General features: G+C 41.2%; 1 pseudogene; it reads left to right on the forward strand.

Moving 5' to 3' along the window:
* Positions 1-1,920: 1,920 nt before the first annotated feature.
* LOC115692843 (mechanosensitive ion channel protein 8-like) lies at positions 1,921-20,462 on the forward strand (annotated as a pseudogene).
* Positions 20,463-20,856: the final 394 nt, after the last annotated feature.

Raw genomic sequence — 20,856 nt, forward strand, 5'->3', positions numbered from 1 at the left:
TGGATGGTTTGGCCAGACAATCGGAATCATAATAAACACATAAACATTTGTATGGACACTTAGCGGGGCGAGAACCTTAGGATTCATAATTTCATAAAAAGACTGGCATTTTAGTTGACATATATAAGCAAGTTTGAGTACTGAAAGGGCAATATAATCAAGTCCTCGATCCTAGATCTCGGGTTGTGTAACAAGTGAGGTATACTCCCATACTTCACTTGGTTCTTAGTCGACCCCAATAAACTAGTGGCGACTCCTCACATAGAATTTTAATAGGGTTTGAATCTATATGAATTTCCGATCGTAGTGCGAGTTAAGGGTTTGAGAGAACTCGAACTGATTGTGGACCATCGGTCTTTGTTTGGGATTACCTCTAAACCCATATATCCCCCGACACCTGTCGCGACCTCTCAATAAGAAGCTGAAATTGGATATGGTCACATGAGCGCATGCTCACAGAGCTATAACGGCAAAGAAGAGGAATCGAGGTTACATGCTACAATTAGTAACGAAGCCAATTAGGAGAACCTTGCTAATGGACTTCAAGTGGGATCGACGATGCTGGAGCTTTAGATAGGACTTAATCTCCTTGCAGTTCTCGGCTACAGGACAGAGCCAAAGAGGTGACGTACACATTGACGGAAAAGCTCAACAAGGAAGAGTTCTTTGCCACGATTTTCGGTTGAAATGACAAGAGGAATCTCATAATGCTTTGACTGAGGAGATTAGCACTGGCGACAAGATTTGAACCGAAGATGGAGCACTTCGAGACTCTCGACCAAGAAAACAAAGCAACAGAGAGTATGCTCGGCAGGTGATGAAATCACCTCCAAGCGATTAATGACATCTGAAAGATGATGAAAAAGAGCAAGAATCTTGTAGATACCTCCCGAATCTCCTTTTTCCCCGAGAACAAATTTCTTGAGTTGCTTTCAATTTTCTCTTAGTTGTGAACTCAAAAATATCATCTCCCCTTCTAAAGAGCAAAATTCACCTTTATATACTTCTATCCATACAATTAGATGAGAGAGAAAGTTTGTAATCCACGTCTTTTTGTGCATGTGCTCAATCCTCGGCGCCCATAATCTTTGCTCAACTTTCTCCTTTTCACACGGCCCTTCGTCTCCAACATTTCCAGTGGGCCTAGTTTTTATTTTTCCAGGATATGGCTCAGCAGGGATCTAGATACGCCTCATTATTGTAATCTTTTTAATTTTTTTGTTTTACTCTTTCACTATCCTGATGATCTCTAATTGTGTCATTGTCGTGGCCATATTAAGCCTTTATATTACGGTAGACTTAACTATTCAAGAAGAAGCCCCAAAATTTATCTTATCTATCAATTTTGCCATCATCTTGCAAAATTATTTTAGGAGCTGAATACTTTGCCTTGCTACAATTCAAAACTACTCATTCTACATTAATCCATGCCGTGTCTTTCCATCTATGCTCTCTTTGTATCTCTATCAGCTCTATAACCACTGGTCTTGTTTTTTTATTGGCCTTTTGACTTGCTGTTTCTATGTCGAGTACATATACCTAGAGGACTTGATGCGATTTATGCCCAAAGATTAGGCTGTTAAGACAATGAGTCCATTTGAAAGAATATCTGAGAGCCAGAAAATTAGCAAATCATCCTTAAAAAGACTGGGTGGTAAAAGATCGTAGAAAGTGTCTAGCGTTGTTATCTTGACTCATTTAGCACTTGATTGAAAGATTGGTACAAGTAAAATGAGGTCGTGTATAAAAAGAAGGAAATAATGACAATATAATTCTAAGGTAAGTCATGGGATGCTGGTATATAATTAAGTAATAACTAATTGTGACCTCATCCAAGGTCATTCACAACTAACCAGCCCAAAAGTACACAATGCGCCACAATTAGAATCTCTTAGCCTTTGTGTCTGGGATTGCATTTAGATGGTGCTTGACCTAGTGGTCCTGCTTAAGTGGGTGAGTTTGATCTTTATCATTGATGCACTAGTCTGTAGCCTCACCATTCCACATCTTAGGAAGAAGACTTTGTGGAAGCTCATGCTGCAGAACTGGGAGGTAATGGTGTTGGTGTTGATATGTGGGAGGTTGGTCTCTAGTTAGGACATTAGGATCATTGTGTTCTTTATTGAGAGGACCTTTGGTGCGTGGAAAAGGCTTCTCTATTTAATTTATGAGATGAGGAAAGCAGTGCAAAATTGTTTGTGGTTTAGGCTGGTCTTGCTAGCATGGCACTTCCTGTTTGATAAAAAGGTTGAGAGAGAGACCAGTAGCAAGAACCTTTAGTTTGTGACCAAGGTCTTGGTGAGTTTCTTGGTTGGCACTATTATTTGGCTTGCGAAGACTCTTATAGTAAAGATCTTGGCATCTTCCTTTCACGTGAGCACCTACTTTGTTAGGATTCAGTAGGCTTTGTTCAATCAGCATGTGAGCAAGACACTTTCAGGCCCGTTAGTTGAGATGTAGAAAACGGAGGAAGAGAAGGAGAATATTGCAGTCGAAGCTAAGAAGTTGCAGAAGGCGATGGCTATGATACTTCCCAACCTTAATGCGGCTTAATAGCCAGCAAAAGGTAGTGGGTGAGTGATAGGTATCTGGAGAGTGCAGAAGAGTCCTAAAAGAAAGGAAAGGGGGATGAGGAGATCACAATCGATCACTTGCATAAACTGAGTCCAAAGAATGGATCTCCCTAGAATATAAAGAGGCTAATGAATTTGGTGCGGCATGGGAACCTCACGACACTGGATGAGCAAATATCTGGGGATGATGAATCTACGAAGCACATAAATAGCGAAAGTGAGGCCACGGCAGCGCCGAATAAAATTTTCCAAAGTGCGGCTTAGCAGGATCCAAGTACGCCTTTAATATTGGGATCCTTTAAATTTTTTTGTTCTACTCTTTCACTGTCCTGATGATCCCTATCCATATCGTTGTTTTGGCCACATTAAGCCATTTTATACAATAGGATAAACTATTCGAGAAAATCCCCCAAACTTTATCTTATCTATCAATTTTGGCATCATCTTGCAAAATACTTTTAGGAGCTGAATAGTCTGCTCTACACTCTCCCACTACCATTCGCTGGCAATTAAGCTGCATTAAGGTCGAGAGGTATAAAGCCCTTGCCTTCTGTAGCTTCTCAACTTCAACTGCAATCTTCTCCTTTGCTTCTTCCATTTTCCTCATCTCGACTAACGGGCCTGAAAGTGTCTCGAACACATGCTGATTGAACAAAGCCTACTAAATCCTGTCGAAATAGGTGCTCACGTGGAAGAAATATGCCAAGACCATGACTATAAGAGTCTTCGCAAGCTAAATAACTATGCCAACCAAGAAACTCACCAAGATCTTGGTCGCCAACCGAAGGTTCTTGCTAGTGGTCTCTCTCAACCTTTTTATCAAATAGGAAGTGCCATGCTAGCAAGATCAGCCCCAACCACAGACAATTCTGCACTGCTTTCCTCAATCCATAAATCAAATAAAGAACCATTTTTCACGTACCAAGGTTGCTCTCAATAAAAAAACACAATGATTCAGATGCCCCAACTAGAGACCAACCTCCCACATACCAACATCAACACCATTTCCTCCCAATTCCGTAGCATGAGCTCCTACATAGTCTTCTTCCTAAGATAAGATATGGTGGGGCTACAGACTAGTGCACCTATGATCAAGATCAAGCTCACCCACTCAAGCAGGACGACCGGGTCAAGCACCGTTAAAATGCAATCCTAGACACAAAGGCTAAGAGGTTCTAATTGTGGCGTATTGTGTACTTTTGGGTTGGTCGGTTGTCAAGAACCTTAGATGAGGTCACAATTAGTTATCACTTAATTATATACCTGCTTCCCATGACTTACCTTAGAATTATATTGTCATTCTTTTATTTTTTTTATATACGACCTAATTTATTGATAGTCAGCGAGAAAATGCTGAACTGCTAGATTTTCCTCGTGATTCGCATTATAGTTGTGTATAATATTTCAGGCTACGAAAGAGGATGGTTGGTGAGCTAGGCCCCACAGATCCACGTGGATGATCCGGGATCACGCTGACTACTTCTGTGGATTTCAAGAGAAGTGGTCCTTGCAGCTTGTTTTATATTGATGGTTGTTTTCTCATTTTCCCGAATAAGAAGCGCTGGTTGGTTTCAACGTGAGGTGGGGCTTGGTGAGTCTGTTAAAAAATTCTTGGTCATTTTTACACGTATCCTAAAATTAACCTCCTAAAGTGCTTATAAAAAGGTGCGGATTCCTAACATTCCATATCACTTCAATACCAAAAGGGAAAAAGAAAGTCCGCGCTCACCTATTCCCCTCTTTCAATACCCAAAAAAAAAAAGTCGGCGATGGACTACCTCATACGAAAGAGAAACACAAATGAGAAAAGCTGGCAGGATTCCATACATAAGAGCCTCATGGTTAGACATGGCCACGATTCGGAACCGGCGGTTCCGGTTCGTGGCCATGTGTGAACCGAGACTGGAACAACCCCTAGCAGTTCCGATTCCGGTTCCGGTTTCGAACCATTTCGTAATTTAAAAATTATAAAAATAATGAATTATAAAATTATGAAATAATGAATTATTCAATATAAATTGTAATCAAAATGTAAATTGTAGGGATAATCGGTTCCCGATTCGGTCCGGTTCCACTCAGAACCAGTAAGACCGGTCCATCAATTTTAGAAAAATCGGATCGGCAAATCATAGTACCGGGAACCGGACCATTGGTCCGGTCCGGTTCTAGGCGGTCCAATGGAACCCTTTGCTCTTAACTAGCAAAGGATCGTAGCTACAAAAGGCATACAACTTCACATGCTCATGGTTTGGCTTGGGTTTTATACACAACCCCTTTGATGGTCTCTTCATTCCCATTCAATATGGGACTCTTGGCATTTGCATGAAGACAAGTCAAGAGTCACGCAACAAAGGTGTTCAAGGCAAACCGAGAGTCCCACATCAAATGGGAACAAAAAAGCATTAGAATCATTGCGTATAAAGCACAAGCCAAGCCTTGTAATTAGAGTGCAATGCACCCAACCCAAGTATTGTAATTAGAGATCAATGCACTTACAATACATGGCAATTAGAGTACAAATTGTTTTATAAAAAAAATTAAATAATGCTTTTTTATTAAATTTCATTATTATTTTTTTTAAAAATAAGTTGGAACTGGAATTGGGCCCGTAGGCTACTGGCCGGTTTCGGTTCCGAACCACGGGCCGGGGTTTGACCGGGCTGGTTTCGGGCCGAAACCGGCCTGTGGCCATGTCTACTCATGGTGGCGGCCATACTGTTGGCCACCATGGCTTTCCAAGTCAATATGTCCCCACCTGGTGGGGTTTGGCCGGATGACTTGAAAAAAGGCCAAAATGGTATGATACATGCTGCGGGTATTGCAGTTATGGCCTACAAATTCCCCTACAAGTATAAATTTTTCGAAATATGCAATGTAATAAGTTTTATTGGGTCCCTCAGTTTGATTGTATTACTTATAATCGGTCAATATGTCAAGCGACGGATCGTCACGGGGATGGCCATGTGAGTGATGGGGGCTTCCTTTCTCTCGGCGACGGGGGTTTTGATATGGCCATTTCAGTATTGACCGAGGACGACAAAAGCGAAACCGCATATCGAACAGTTGGGGTTGTAGTAGTGGGATGGGCCGCACTGGCGGGGCTTCTTTTGGTGGGTCAGTTGTTGTTTGCCGTCCGGAGATTTTTACAATGGGTCAATTTCATCCCCTTTTTATTACGAGTCCTAAGGCTGGTGGTAATCGAATTCCCCAAGTTTGTCTACCGAATGTTGAAGAAAACGAGGCCGGAGGAGGAGATTGTTCTTGAAATTAGTTTAGTGGCTGTTTAGTATAGTATCTATTATATATGTCTATGTACTTGAGAAAAATAATAAATAAAAAGATGTTTATCTATGTTTCGGCTTTCAAAAAAAAAAATCATCTGAGTTGATGACCGGTTGCGTGAGAATCGGTTCTCTTTGGACTCGGACGCATTTCTATTCGGTCTTTCCTCGTTATGGCTATTATAGTGTCATTATTTTATTCTTTTTATATATGACCTCATTTGACTTATATCAATATTTCAATCAAGTGCTAAAAGAGTTAAGATAACACGCTAGATACTTTCTACGATCTTTTACCGCCGAGTCTTTTATTCTGGCTCTTAGATGTTCTTTCAAATAGACTCATTGTCTTAACAGCCTAATCTTAAGATCCATGCATTTGAATGGATTGACTGTCAGCGAGGGAAGGCTGAACGGCTAGAGTTTCCTCGTGATTGGCATTATAGTTGTGTACAATATTTCGGGCTAGGAAAGAGGATGGTTAGTGAGCCAGTCCCCACAGATCCACGTGGATGGTCCGGGATCACGCTGACTTCTTCTGTGGATTTCAAGAGAAGTGGTCTTTGCAGTTTGTTTTATATAGATGGTTGTTTTCTCATTTTCCTGAATAAGAAGCGTTGGTTGGTTTCAACGTGAGGTGGGGCTTGGTCAGTCTGTTAAAAAATTCTTTTTCATTTTTACATGTATCCTAAAATTAACCTCCTAAAGTGCTTGTAAAATGGTGCGGATTCCCCACATTCCATATCACTTCAATACCAAAAGGGAAAAAGAAAGTCCGCGCTCTCCTATTCCCCTCTTTCAATACCCAAAAAAAAAGTCGGCGATGGACTACCTCAGACGAAGGAGAAACACAAATGAGAAAAGCTGGCAAGATTACATACATAAGAGCCTGATGGTTAGACATGGCCACGATTCAGAATCGGCGGTTCCGGTTCGTGGCCATGTGTGAACCGGAACCGGAACCGCCCCCAGCGGTTTCGATTCCGGTTACGGTTTCGAACCAATTCGTAATTTAAAAATTTTAAAAATAATGAAATAAAAATATAGGGACCGGTAAATCATAAAACCGGGAACCGGACCATTGGTCGGGTTCGGTTCTAGGCGGTCCAATGGAACCCTTTGCTCATAACTAGCAAAGGATCGTAGCTACAAAAGGCATACAGCTTCACATGCTCATGGTTTTGCTTGGGTTTTATACACGACCCCTCTGATGGTCTCTTCATTCCCATTCAATGCGGGACTCTTGGCATTTGCATGAAGACAAGTCAAGAGTCACGCAATAAAGGTGTTCAAGGCAAACCGAGAGTCCCACTTCGAATGGGAACGAAAAAGCAATAGAATCATTGCGTATAAAGCCCAAGCCAAGCCTTGTAATTAGAGTTCAGTACACGCAAGCCAAGTATTATAATTAGAGATCAATACACTTACAATACATGGCAATTAGAGTTCAAATTGTTTTATAAAAAAATTAAATAATGATTTTTTATTAGATTTCATTATTATTTTTTTTAAAAATATAATTTGGAAATGAAATTAGGCCCGTAGGCCAGTGGCCAGTTTCGGTTCCGAACCTTGCCCGGGGTTTGACCGGGTTGTTTTCGGGCCGAAACCGGCCTGTGGCCATGTCTACACGTGGTGGTGGCCATACTGTTGGCCACCATGGCTTTCCAAGTCAGTATGTCCCCACCCGGTGGGGTTTGGCCGGATGACTTGAAAAATGGCCAAAATGGTACGATACATGCTGCGGGTACTGCAGTCATGGCCTACAAATTCCCCTGCAAGTATAAATTTTTCGAAATATGCAATGTAATAAGTTTTATTGGGTCCCTCAGTGTGATTGTATTACTTATAATCGGTCAATATGTCAAGCGACGGATCGTCACGGGGATGGCCATGTGGGTGATGGGGGCTTCCTTTCTCTCGGCGACGGGGGCTTTTGATATGGCCATTTCAGTATTGACCAGGGACGACAAAAGTGAAACCCCATATCGAACAGTTGGGGTTGTAGTAGTGGGATGGGCCGCATTGGCGGGGCTTCTTTTGGTGGGTCAGTTGTTGTTTGCCGTTTGGAGATTTTTACAATGGGTCAATTTCCTCCCCTTGTTATTACGAGTCCTAAGGCTGGTGGTAATCGAATTCCCCAAGTTTGTCTACCGAATGTTGAAGAAAACGAGGAGGGAGGAGGAGATTGTTCTTGAAATTAGTTTAGTGGCTGTTTTATAAGCACTTTAGGAGGTTAATTTTTGGATACGTGTAAAAATGACAAAGAATTTTTTAACAGACTGGCCAAGCCCCACCTCACGTTGAAACCAACCAACGCTTCTTATTCGGAAAAATGAGAAAACAACCGTCTATATAAAACAAACTGCAAGGACCACTTCTCTTGAAATCCACAGATGAAGTAAGCGTGATCCCGGACCATCCAAGTGGATCTATGGGGGCTGGCTCACCAACCATCCTCTTTCCTAGCCTGAAATATTGTACACAACTATAATGCCAATCATGAGGAAACTCTAGCCGTTCAGCCTTCCCTCGCTGACAGTCAATCCATTCAAATGCACGGATCTTAAGATTAGGCTGTTAAGACAATGAGTCTATTTGAAAGAACATCTCAGAGCCAGAATAAAAGACTGCACGGTAAAAGATCGTAGAAAGTATCTAGCGTTGTTATCTTAACTCTTTTAGTACTTGTTTGAAATGTTGGTATAAGTCAAATGAGGTCGTATATAAAACGAATAAAATAATGACACTATAATAGCCACAACGAGGAAAGACCGAATAGAAACGTGTCCGAGTCCAGAGAGAACCGAATCTCACGCAACCAGTCATCAGCTCAGATGATTTTTTTTTGAAAGCCGAAACATAGATAAACATCTTTTTATTTATTATTTTTCTCAAGTACATAGACATATATAATAGATACTATACTAAACAGCCACTAAACTAATTTCAAGAACAATCTCCTCCTCCCGCCTCGTTTTCTTCAACATTCGGTAGACAAACTTGGGGAATTCGATTACCACCAGCCTTAGGACTCGTAATAAAAAGGGGAGGAAATTGACCCATTGTAAAAATCTCCGGACAGCAAACAACAACTGACCCACCAAAAGAAGCCCCACCAGTGCGGTCCATCCCGCTACTACAACCCCAACTGTTCGATATGCGGTTTCGCTTTTGTCATCCCTGGTCAATACTGAAATGGCCATAGCAAAAGCCCCCGTTGCCGAGAGGAAGGAAGCCCCCATCACCCACATGGCCATCCCCGTGACTATCCGTTGCTTGACATATTGATCGATTATAAGTAATACAATCACACTGAGGGACCCAACAAAACTTATTACATTGTATATTACGAAAAATTTATACTTGTAGGGGAATTTGTAGGCCATGACTGCAGTACCCGCAGCATGTATCGTACCATTTTGGTCATTTTCAAGTCATCCGGCCAAACCCCACCGGGTGGGGACATACTAACTTGGAAAGCCATGGTGGCCAACAGTATAGCCACCACCATGAGTAGACGTAGCCACAGGCCGGTTTCGGCTTGAAACCAGCCCGGTCAAACCTGGGTCCACGGTTCGGAACCAAAACCGACCAGTGGCCTACGGGCCCAATTCCAGTTCCAAATTATTTTTTAAAAAAAAGTAATAATGAAATCTAATAAAAAAATCATTATTTAATTTTTTTTTATAAAACAATTTGAACTCTAATTGCCAAGTATAGTAAGTGCATTGATCTCTAATTACAATACTTGGCTTGGGTGTACTGAACTCTAATTACAAGGCTTGGCTTGGGCTTTATACGCAATGATTCTAATGCTTTTTCGTTCCCATTCGAAGTGGGACTCTCGGTTTGCCTTGAACACCTTTATTGCGTGACTCTTGACTTGTCTTCATGCAAATGCCAAGAGTCCCGCATTGAATGGGCATGAAGAGACCATCAAAGGGGTTGTGTATAAAACCCAAGCCAAACCATGAGCATGTGAAGCTGTATGCCTTTTGTAGCTACGATCCTTTGCTAGTTAAGAGCAAAGGGTTCCATTGGACCGCCTAGAACCGGACCCGACCAATGGTCCGGTTCCCGGTTCTATGATTTATCGGTTCGATTTTTCTAAAATTGAGGGACCGGTCTTACCGGTTCCGAGTGGAACCGGACCGAACCGAGAGCCGATTATCCCTACAATTTACATTTTGATTGCAATTTATATTGAATAATTCATTATTTCATGAGTTTATAATTCCCTATTTTTTATTTCATTATTTTTTAAAATTTTAAATTACGAATTGGTTCGAAACCGTAACCGGAATCGGAACCGCTAGGGGTGGTTCCGGTTCTGGTTGACACTTGGCCACGAACCGGAACCGCCGGTTCCGAATCGTGGCCATGTCTAACCATGAGGCTCTTATGTATGGAATCTTGCCAGCTTTTCTCATTTCTGTTTCTCCTTCGTCTGAGGTAGTCCATCGCCGACTGTTTTTTTTGGGTATTGAAAGAAGGGAATAGGAGAGCGCGGACTTTCTTTTTCCCTTTTGGTATTGAAGTGATATGAAATGTTGGGAATACGCACCTTTTTATAAGCACTTTAGGAGGTTACTTTTAGGATACGTGTAAAAATGACCGAGAATCTTTTAACAGGCTGACCAAGGCCCGCCTCACGTTAAAACCAACCAACGCTTCTTATTCGGCAAAATGAGAAAGCAACCATCTATATAAAACAAACTGCAAGGACCACTTCTCTTGAAATCCACAGAAGAAGTCAACGTGATCCCAGACCATCCACGTGGATCTGTGGGGGCTTGATCACCAACCATCCTCTTTCCTAGCCTGAAATATTGTACACAACTATAATGCCAATCATGAGGAAACTCTAGCAGTTTAGCCATCCCTCGCTGACAGTCAATTCATTCAAAAGCATGGAGCTTAAGATTAGGCTATTAAGACAATGAGCCTACTTGAAAGAACATCTGAGAGCCATAATAAAAGACCGGGCTGTAAAAGATCGTAGAAAGTATCTAGCATTGTTATCTTGACTCTTTTAGCACTTGATTGAAATGTTGGTATAAGTCAAATGAGGTCGTATATAAAAAGAATAAAATAAGGACACTATAATAGCCACAACGAGGAAAGACCGAATAGAAACGCGTTCTAGTCCAGAGAGAACCGAATCTCACGCAACCAGTCATCAACTCAGATGATTTTTTTTTGAAAGCCGTAACATAGATAAATATCTTTTTATTTATTATTTTTCTCAAGTACATAGACATATATAATAGAAACTATACTAAACAGCCACTAAACTAATTTCAAGAACAATCTCCTCCTCCGGCCTCGTTTTCTTCAACATTCGGTAGACAAACTTGGGGAATTCGATTACCACCGGCCTTAGGACTCGTAATAACAAGGGGAGGAAATTGACCCATTGTAAAAATCTCCAGATGGCAAACAACAACTGACCCACCAAAAGAAGCCTCGCCAGTGCGGCCCATCCCACTACTACAATCCCAACTGTTCGATATGCGATTTCGCTTTTGTCGTCCCCGGTCAATACTGAAATGGCCATATCAAAAGCCCCTGTCGCCGAGAGAAAGGAAGCCTCCATCACACACATGGCCATCCCCGTGATGATCCGTCGCTTGACATATTGACCGATTATAAGTAATACAATCACACTGAGGGACCCAATAAAACTTATTACATTGCATATTTCGAAAAATTTATACTTGCAGGGGAATTTGTAGGCCATGACTGCAGTACCCGCAACATGTATCGTACCATTTTGGCCATTTTTCAAGTCATCCGGCCAAACCCCACCGGGTGGGGACATACTGACTTGGAAAGCCATGGTGGCCAACAGTATGGCCACCACCACGTGTAGACATGGCCACAGGCCGGTTTCGGCCCGAAACCAGCCCGGTCAAATGCTTTTTCGTTCCCATTCGAAGTGGGACTCTCGGTTTGCCTTGAACACCTTTATTGCGTGACTCTTGACTTGTCTTCATGCAAATGCCAAGAGTCCCACATTGAATGGGAATGAAGAGACCATCAAAGGGGTTGTGCATAAAACCCAAGCCAAACCATGAGCATGTGAAGCTGTATGCCTTTTGTAGCTACGATCCTTTGCTAGTTATGAGCAAAGGGTTCCATTGGACCGCCGGACCCGACCAATGGTCCGGTTCCCAGTTTTATGATTTACCGGTCCGCTTTTTCTAAAATTGATGGACCGGTCTTACCGGTTCCGAGTGGAACCGGACCGAACCGGGAGCCGATTATCCCTACAATTTACATTTTGATTGCAAATTATATTGAATAATTCATTATTTCATGAGTTTATAATTCCCTATTTTTTTTATTTCATTATTTATCCCTACAATAGACATGGCCACGATTCGGAACCGGCGGTTCCGGTTCGTGGCCAAGTGTGAACTGGAACCGGAACCGCCCCTAGCGGTTCCGATTCCGATTATGGTTTCGAACCAATTCGTCATTTAAAAGTTAAAAAAATAACGAAATAAAAAAATAGGGAATTATAAACTCATGAAATAATGAATTATTCAATATAAATTGCAATCAAAACGTAAGTTGTAGGGATAATCGGTTCCCGGTTCGGTCCGGTTTCGCTCGGAACCGGTAAGACCGATCCCTCAATTTTAGAAAAATCGGACCGGCAAATCATAGAGCCGGGAACCGGACCATTGCTCCGGTCCGGTTCTAGGCGGTCCAATGGAACCCTTTGCTCTTAACTAGCAAAGGATCGTAGCTACAAAAGGCATATAGCTTCACATGTTCATGGTTTGGCTTGGGTTTTATACACAACCCCTTTGATGGTCTCTTCATTCCCATTCAATGTGGGACTCTTGGCATTTGCATGAAGACAAGTCAAGAGTCACGCAATAAAGGTGTTCAAGGCCAACCGAGAGTCCCACTTCGAATGGGAATGAAAAAGCATTAGAATCATTGCGTATAAAGCCCAAGCCAAGCCTTGTAATTAGAGTTCAGTACACCCAAGCCAAGTATTGTAATTAGAGATCAATGCACTTACAATACATGGCAATTAGAGTTCAAATTGTTTTATAAAAAAAAATTAAATAATGATTTTTTTATTAGATTTCATTATTATTTTTTTTAAAAATATATTTTGGAACTGGAATTTGGCCCGTAGGCCACTGGCCGGTTTCGGTTCCGAACTGTGGGCCCGGGTTTGACCGGGCTAGTTTCAGGCCGAAACCGGCCTGCGGCCATGTCTACTCATGGTGGTGGCCATATTGTTGGCCACCATGGCTTTCCAAGTCAGTATGTCCCCACCCGGTGGGGTTTGGCCGGATGACTTGAAAAATGGCCAAAATGGTACGATACATGCTGCGGGTACTGCAGTCATGGCCTACAAATTCCCCTACAAGTATAAATTTTTCCTAATATGCAATGTAATAAGTTTTATTAGGTCCCTCAGTGTGATTGTATTACTTATAATCGGTCAATATGTCCAGCGACGGATCGTCACACGGATGGCCATGCAATGTAATAAGTTTTATTGGGTCCCTCAGTGTGATGGGGGCTTCCTTTCTCTCGGCGATGGGGGCTTTTGATATGGCCATTTCAGTATTGACCCGGTACGACAAAAGCGAAACTGCATATCGAACAGTTGGGGTTGTAGTTGTGGGATGGGCCGTACTAGTGGGGCTTCTTTTGGCGGGTCAGTTGTTATTTGCCATCTGGAGATTTTTACAATGGGTCAATTTCTTCCCCTTTTTATTACGAGTCTTAAGGCTGGTGGTAATCGAATTCCCTAAGTTTGTCTACCGAATGTGGAAGAAAACGAGGCTGGAGGAGGAGATTGTTCTTGAAATTAGTTTAGTGGTTGTTTAGTATAGTATCTATTACATATGTCTATGTACTTGAGAAAAATAATAAATAAAAAGATGTTTATCTATGTTTCGGCTTTCAAAAAAAAATCATCTGAGTTGATGACTGGTTGCGTGAGATTCGGTTCTCTCTGGACTCGGACGCGTTTCTATTTGGTCTGTCCTCGTTGTGGCTATTATAGTGTCATTATTTTATTCTTTTTATATACGACCTCATTTGACTTATACCAACATTTCAATCAAGTGCTAAAAGAGTCAAGATAACAACGCTAGATACTTTCTACGATCTTTTACCGCCCAGTTTTTTTTTATGGCTCTCAGATGTTCTTTCAAATAGACTCATTGTCTTAACAGCCTAATCTTAAGGTCCATGCTTTTGAATGGATTGACTGTCAGCGAGGGAAGGCTGAACTGCTAGAGTTTCCTCGTGATTGGCATTATAGTTGTGTACAATATTTCAGGCTAGGAAAGAGGATGGTTGGTGATCAAGCCCCCACAGATCCACGTGGATGGTCCGGGATCACGCTGACTTCTTCTGTGGATTTCAAGAGAAGTGGTCCTTGCAGTTTGTTTTATATAGATGGTTGCTTTCTCATTTTGCCGAATAAGAAGCGTTGGTTGGTTTCAACGTGAGGCGGGCCTTGGTCAGCGTGTTAAAAAATTCTCGGTCATTTTTACACGTATCCTAAAATTAACCTCCTAAAGTGCTTATAAAAAGGTGCGGATTCCCAACATTCCATATCACTTCAATACCAAAAGGGAAAAAGAAAGTTCGCGCTCTCCTATTCCCTTCTTTCAATACCCAAAAAAAACCGCCCCTAGCGGTTCCGATTCTGGTTTCGAACCAAGTCGTAATTAAAAAATTAAAAAAAAATGAAATAAAAAAAATAATGAATTGTAAAATTATGATATAACGGATTATTCAATATAAATTGTAATCAAAATGAAAGTTGTAGGGATAATCGTTTCCCGGTTTGGTCCGGTTCCGCTCCGAGCCGGTATGACCTGTCCCTCAATTTTAGAAAAATCGGACCGGCAAATCATAGAACCGGGAATCGGACCATTGGTCGGGTCCTGGTCTAGGCGATCTAATGGAACCCTTTGCTATTAACTAGCAAAGGATCGTAGCTACAAAAGGCATACAACTTCACATGCTCATGGTTTGGCTTGGGTTTTATACACAATCCCTTTGATGGTCTCTTCATTCCCATTCAATGTGGGACTCTTGGCATTTGCATGAAGACAAGTCAAGAGTCACACAATAAAGGTGTTCAAGGCAAGTCGAGAGTTCCACATCGAATGGGAACGAAAAAGCATTAGAATCATTGCGTATAAAGCCCAAGCCAAACCCTGTAATTAGAGTTCAGTACACCCAAGCCAAGTATTATAATTAGAGATCAATGAACTTACAATACATGGCAATTAGAGTTCAAATTGTTTTATAAAAAAAAAATTAAATAATGATGTTTTTATTAAATTTCATTATTATTTTTTAAAAAAAATAATTTGGAACTGGAATTGAGCCCGTCGGCCACTGGCCAATTTCGGTTCCGAACCACGGGCCTGGGTTTTAACAGGGCCGGTTTCGAGCCGAAACCGGCATGTGGCCATGTCTACTCATGGCGGTGGCCATACTGTTGGCCACCATGGCTTTCCAAGTCAATATGTCCCCACCCGGTGGGGTTTGGCCGAATGACTTGAAAAATGGCCAAAATGGTACGATACATGCTGTGGGTACTGCAGTCATGGCCTACAAATTCCCCTACAAGTATAAATTTTTCGTAATATACAATGTAATAAGTTTTATTTGGTCCCTCAGTTTGATTGTATTACTTATAATCGGTCAATATGTCAAGCGACGGATTGTCACGGGGATGGCCATTTGGGTGATGGGGGCTTCCTTTCTCTCGGCAACGGGGGCTTTTGATATGGCCATTTCAGTATTGACCCGGAACGACAAAAGCGAAACCGCATATCGAACAGTTGGGGTTGTAATAGTGGGATGGGCCGCACTGGTGGGGCTTCTTTTGGTGGGTCAGTTGTTGTTTGCCGTATGGAGATTTTTACAATGGGTCAATTTCTTCCCCTTTTTATTACGAGTGCTAAGGCTGGTCGTAATCGAATTCCCCAAGTTTGTTTACCGAATGTTGAAGAAAACGAGGCCGGAGGAGGAGATTGTTCCTGAAATTAGTTTAGTGGCTGTTTAGTATAGTATCTATTATATATGTCTATGTACTTGAGAAAAATAATAAATAAAAAATGTTTATCTATGTTTCGGCTTTCAAAAAAATATCATATGAGCTGATGACTGGTTGCGTGAGATTCGGTTCTCTCTGGACTCGGACGCGTTTCTGTTGAGTCTTTCCTCGTTGTGGTTATTATATTGTCATTATTTTATTCTTTTTATATACAACCTCATTTGACTTATACCAACATTTCAATCAAGTGCTAAAAGAGTCAAGATGACAACGCTAGATACTTTCTACGATCTTTTACCGCCTAGTCTTTTATTCTGGCTCTTAGATGTTCTTTCAAATAGACTCATTGCCTTAACAGCCTAATCTTAAGGTCCATGCATTTGAATGGATTGGCTGGCAGCAAGGGAAGGCTGAACCGCTAGAGTTTCCTCGTGATTGGCATTATAGTTGTGTACAATATTTCAGGCTAGGAAAGAGGATGGTTGGTGAGCTAGCCCCCACAGATCCGCGTGGATGGTCTGGGAACACGCTGACTACTTCTGTGGATTTCAAGAGAAGTGGTCATTGCAGTTTGTTTTATATTGATGGTTGTTTTCTCATTTTCCCGAATAGGAAGCGTTGGTTGGTTTCAACGTGAGGTGGGGCTTGGTCAGTCTGTTAAAAAATTCTCGGTCATTTTTACACGTATCCTAAAATTAACCTCCTAAAGTGCTTATTAAAAGGTGCGGATTCCGAACATTCCATATCACTTCAATACCAAAAGGGAAAAAGAAAGTCTCCGCTCTCCTATTCCCCTCTTTCAATACCCAAAAAAAAAAAAGTCAACGATGGACTACCTCGGACGAAGGAGAAACACAAATGAGAAAAGCTAGCAGGATTCCACATATAAGAACCTCATGGTTAGACACGGCCATGATTCGGAACCGGCAGTTCCGGTTCGTGGCGATGTGTGAACCAGAACCGGAACCGTCCCTCGCGGTGCCAATTCCGGTTTCTGTTTCGAACCAATTCGTAATTTAAAAAGTTTAAAAATAATGAAATAAAAAAAATAATGAATTATAAACTTATGAAATAATGAATTATTCAATATAAATTGTAATCAAAATGTAAATTGTAGGGATAATCGGTTCCTGGTTCGGTCCGGTTTCGCTCGGAACCGGTAAGACTGGTCTGTCAATTTTAGCAAAATTGGACCAGCAAATCATAGAACCGGGAACCGGACCATTGGTCGGGTCCGGTTCTAGGCGGTCTAATGGAACCCTTTGCTCTTAACAAGCAAATGATCGTAGCTACAAAAGGCATACAACTTCACATGCTCATGGTTTGGCTTGGGTTTTATAAACAACCCCTTTGATGGTCTCTTCATTCCCATTCAATGTGGGAATCTTGGCATTTGCATGAAGACAAGTCAAGAGTCACACAATAAAGGTGTTCAAGGCATGCCGAGAGTTCCACATCGAATGGGAACAAAAAATCATTAGAATCATTGCGTATAAAAGCCCAAGCCAAGCCTTGTAATTAGAGTTTAGTACACCCAAGCCAAGTATTGTAGTTAGAGATCAATGTACTTACAATACATGGCAATTAGAGTTCAAATTGTTTTATAAAAAACAATTTAAATAATGATTTTTTAATTAAATTTCATTATTATTTTTTTGAAAAATATAATTTGGAACTGGAACTGGGCCCGTAGGCCACTGGCCGATTTCGGCTCCGAACAGCGGGCCCGTGTTTGATCGGGCTGGTTTCGGGCCAAAACCGACCTGTGTCCTTGTCTACTCATGGTGGTGGCCATACTGTTGGCCACCATGGCTTTCCAAGTCAGTATGTTCCCACCCGGTGGGGTTTGGCCGGATGACTTAAAAAATGGCCAAAATGGTACGACACATGCTGCGGGTACTGCAGTCATGACCTACAAATTCCCATACAAGTATAAATTTTTCGTAATATGCAATGTAATAAGTTTTATTGGGTCCCTCAGTGTGATTGTATTACTTATAATCGGTCAATATGTCAAGCGATGGATCGTCACGGGGATGGCCATGTGGGTGATGGGGGCTTCCTTTCTCTCGGCAACAAGGGCTTTTGATATGGCCATTTCAATATTGACCCGGGACGACAAAAGCGAAACCACATATCTAACAGTTGGGGTTATAGTAGTGGGATGGGCCGCACTGGTAGGGCTTCTTTTGGTGGGTCAGTTGTTGTTTGCCGTCTGGATATTTTTACAATGGGTCAATTTCTTACCCTTTTTATTATGAGTTCTAAGGCTGGTGGTAATCGAATTCCCCAAGTTTGTCTATCGAATCTTTAAGAAAACGAGGCCGGAGGAGGAGATTGTTCCTTAAATTAGTTTAGTGGCTGTTTAGTATAGTATCTATTATATCTGTCCATGTACTTGAGAAAAATAATAAATAAAAAGATGTTTATCTATGTTTCGGCTTTCAAAAAAAAAATCATCTAAGCTGATGACTGGTTGTGTGAGATTCGATTTTCTCTGGACTCGGACGCGTTTCTGTTCGGTCTTTCCTCGTTGTGGCTATTATATTGTCATTGTTTAATCTTTTTATATACGACCTCATTTGACTTATACCAACATTTCAATCAAGTGCTAAAAGTGTTAAGATAACAACAATAGATACTTTCTACGATCTTTTACCGCCCAATCTTTTTAAGGATGAGTTGCTAATTTTCTGGCTCTTAGATGTTCTTTCAAATAGACTCATTGTCTTAATAGCCTAATGTTCTGGCATAAACCGCATCAAGTCCTCTAGGTATATGTGCCTGACATTGAAACAGCAAGTCAAAAAACCGATAAAAAAATAAAACCTGTGATTAAAAAGATTATAGAGATGATAGATATACAAAGAGAATAGATGGAAAGACACAGCATGGATTAATGCAAAATGGGTAGTTTGGTAGCTGGAGAGTACAGAAGAGTCCGAGAGGAAAGGACAAGGGGGAAAAGGGGATCACAATCGATCACTTGCGTAAATTGAGCCTGAAGAACGTATCTGCCTGGAATATGAAAGGATTAATGAATTTGGTGTGGTATGGGAACCTTACGACACTGGATGAGCAAATATCTAGTGATGAAAGCAAATAAACAGCGAAAGTAGGATGAGAGCAATGGCGAAGAAAATTTTCCAAGATGTGGCTTAGCAAGAATCCTGATATGCCTCATTATTGTGATCTTTTAAATTTTTTTGTTCTACCCTTTCACTATCTTAATGATCGCTAACTGTGTCATTTTCTTGGCCATAATAAGCCTTTATATTACGGTAGACTTAACTATTTGAGAAGAAGCCCCAAACTTTATCTTATCTATCAATTTTGGCATCATCTTGCAAAATTATTTTAGGAGCTGAATAGTCTGTCCTGCTACTGTTCAAAACTACCCATTCTACATTAATCCTTGCTGTGTCTTTCCATCTATGCTCTCTTAGTATCTCTATCAGCTCTATAACCTTCTTAATCACTGGTCTTGTTTTTTTATTGGCCTTTTGACTTGTTGTTTCTAAGTTGGGTACATATACCTAGAGGACTTGATGCGGTTTATGCCTGAAGATTAGGCTTTTAAGACAATGAGTCTATTTGAAAGAATATCTGAGAGCCAGAAAATTAGCAAATCATCCTTAAAAAGGCTGGGTGATAAAAGATCGTAGAAAGTATCTAGCATTGTTATCTTGACTCTTTTAGCACTTGATTGAAAGATTGGTATAAGAAAAATGAGGTCGTGTATAAAAAGAAGGAAATAATGACAATATAATTCTAAGGTAAGTCATTTGATGCTGGTATATAATTAAGTAATAACTAATTGTGATCTCATCCCAGGTCATTCACAACTAACTAGCCTAAAAGTACACGATGTGCCACAATTAGAATCTCTTAGCCTTTGTGTCTGAGATTGCATTTACATGGTGCTCGACCTAGTGGTCCTGCTTAAGTGGGTGAGTTTGATCTTTATCATTCGATGCACTAGTCTATAGCCTCACCATTCCACATCTTAGGAAGAAGACTTTGTGGAAGCTCATGCTGCAGAACTGGAAGGTAATGGTGTTGGTGTTGATATATGGGAGGTTGGTCTCTAGTTAGGACAATAGGATCATTGTGTTCTTAATTGAGAAGACCTTTGGTACGTGGAAAAGGTTTCTTTATTTAATTTATGAGTTGAGGAAAGCAGTGCAGAATTGTTTGTGGTTTGGGCTGGTATTGCTAGCAAGGCACTTCCTGTTTGATAAAAAGGTTGAGAGAGAGATCAGTACCAAGAACCTTCGGTTAGTGACCAAGGTCATGGTGAGTTTCTTGGTTGGCACTATTATTTGGCTTGCGAAGACTCTTATAGTAAAGGTATTGGCATCTTCCTTTCACGTGAGCTCCTACTTTGATAGGATTGAGTAGGTTTTGTTCAATCAGCATGTGAGCAATACACTTTCAGGCCCGTTAGTCGAGATGAGGAAAACGGAGGAAGAGAAGGAGAATATTGCAATCGAAGCTGAGAAGTTGCAGAAGGCTATGGCTATGATACTTCCCAACATTAATGTGGCTTAATAGCCAGCAAACGGTGGTGGGAGAGTGATAGGTAGCTGGAGAGTGTAGAGAGTCCTAAAGGAAAGGAAACGAAAGGGGGATGATAGGATCACAATCGATCACTTTCATAAACTGAGCCCGAAGAATGGATCTCCCTGGAATATGAAGAGGCTAATGAATTTGGTGCGGCATGGGAACCTCACGACACTGGATGAGCAAATATTTGGGGATGATGATGAATCTACAAAATAAATAAATAAAAAAAGTGAGGCCAGGGCAGCACCAAATAAAATTTTCCAGAGTGTGGCTTAGCAGGATCCAAGTATGCCTCATTATTGTGATCCTTTAAGTTTTTTTGTTCTACATTTTCACTGTCCTGATGATCCCTATCCGTATCATTGTTTTGGCCATATTA

This window comes from Syzygium oleosum, unplaced genomic scaffold, assembly GCF_021117445.2.
Source record: "Syzygium oleosum isolate NSW1041296 unplaced genomic scaffold, Sole_v2.1 Sole_v2.47, whole genome shotgun sequence".
Taxonomy (NCBI): Eukaryota; Viridiplantae; Streptophyta; class Magnoliopsida; order Myrtales; family Myrtaceae; genus Syzygium; species Syzygium oleosum.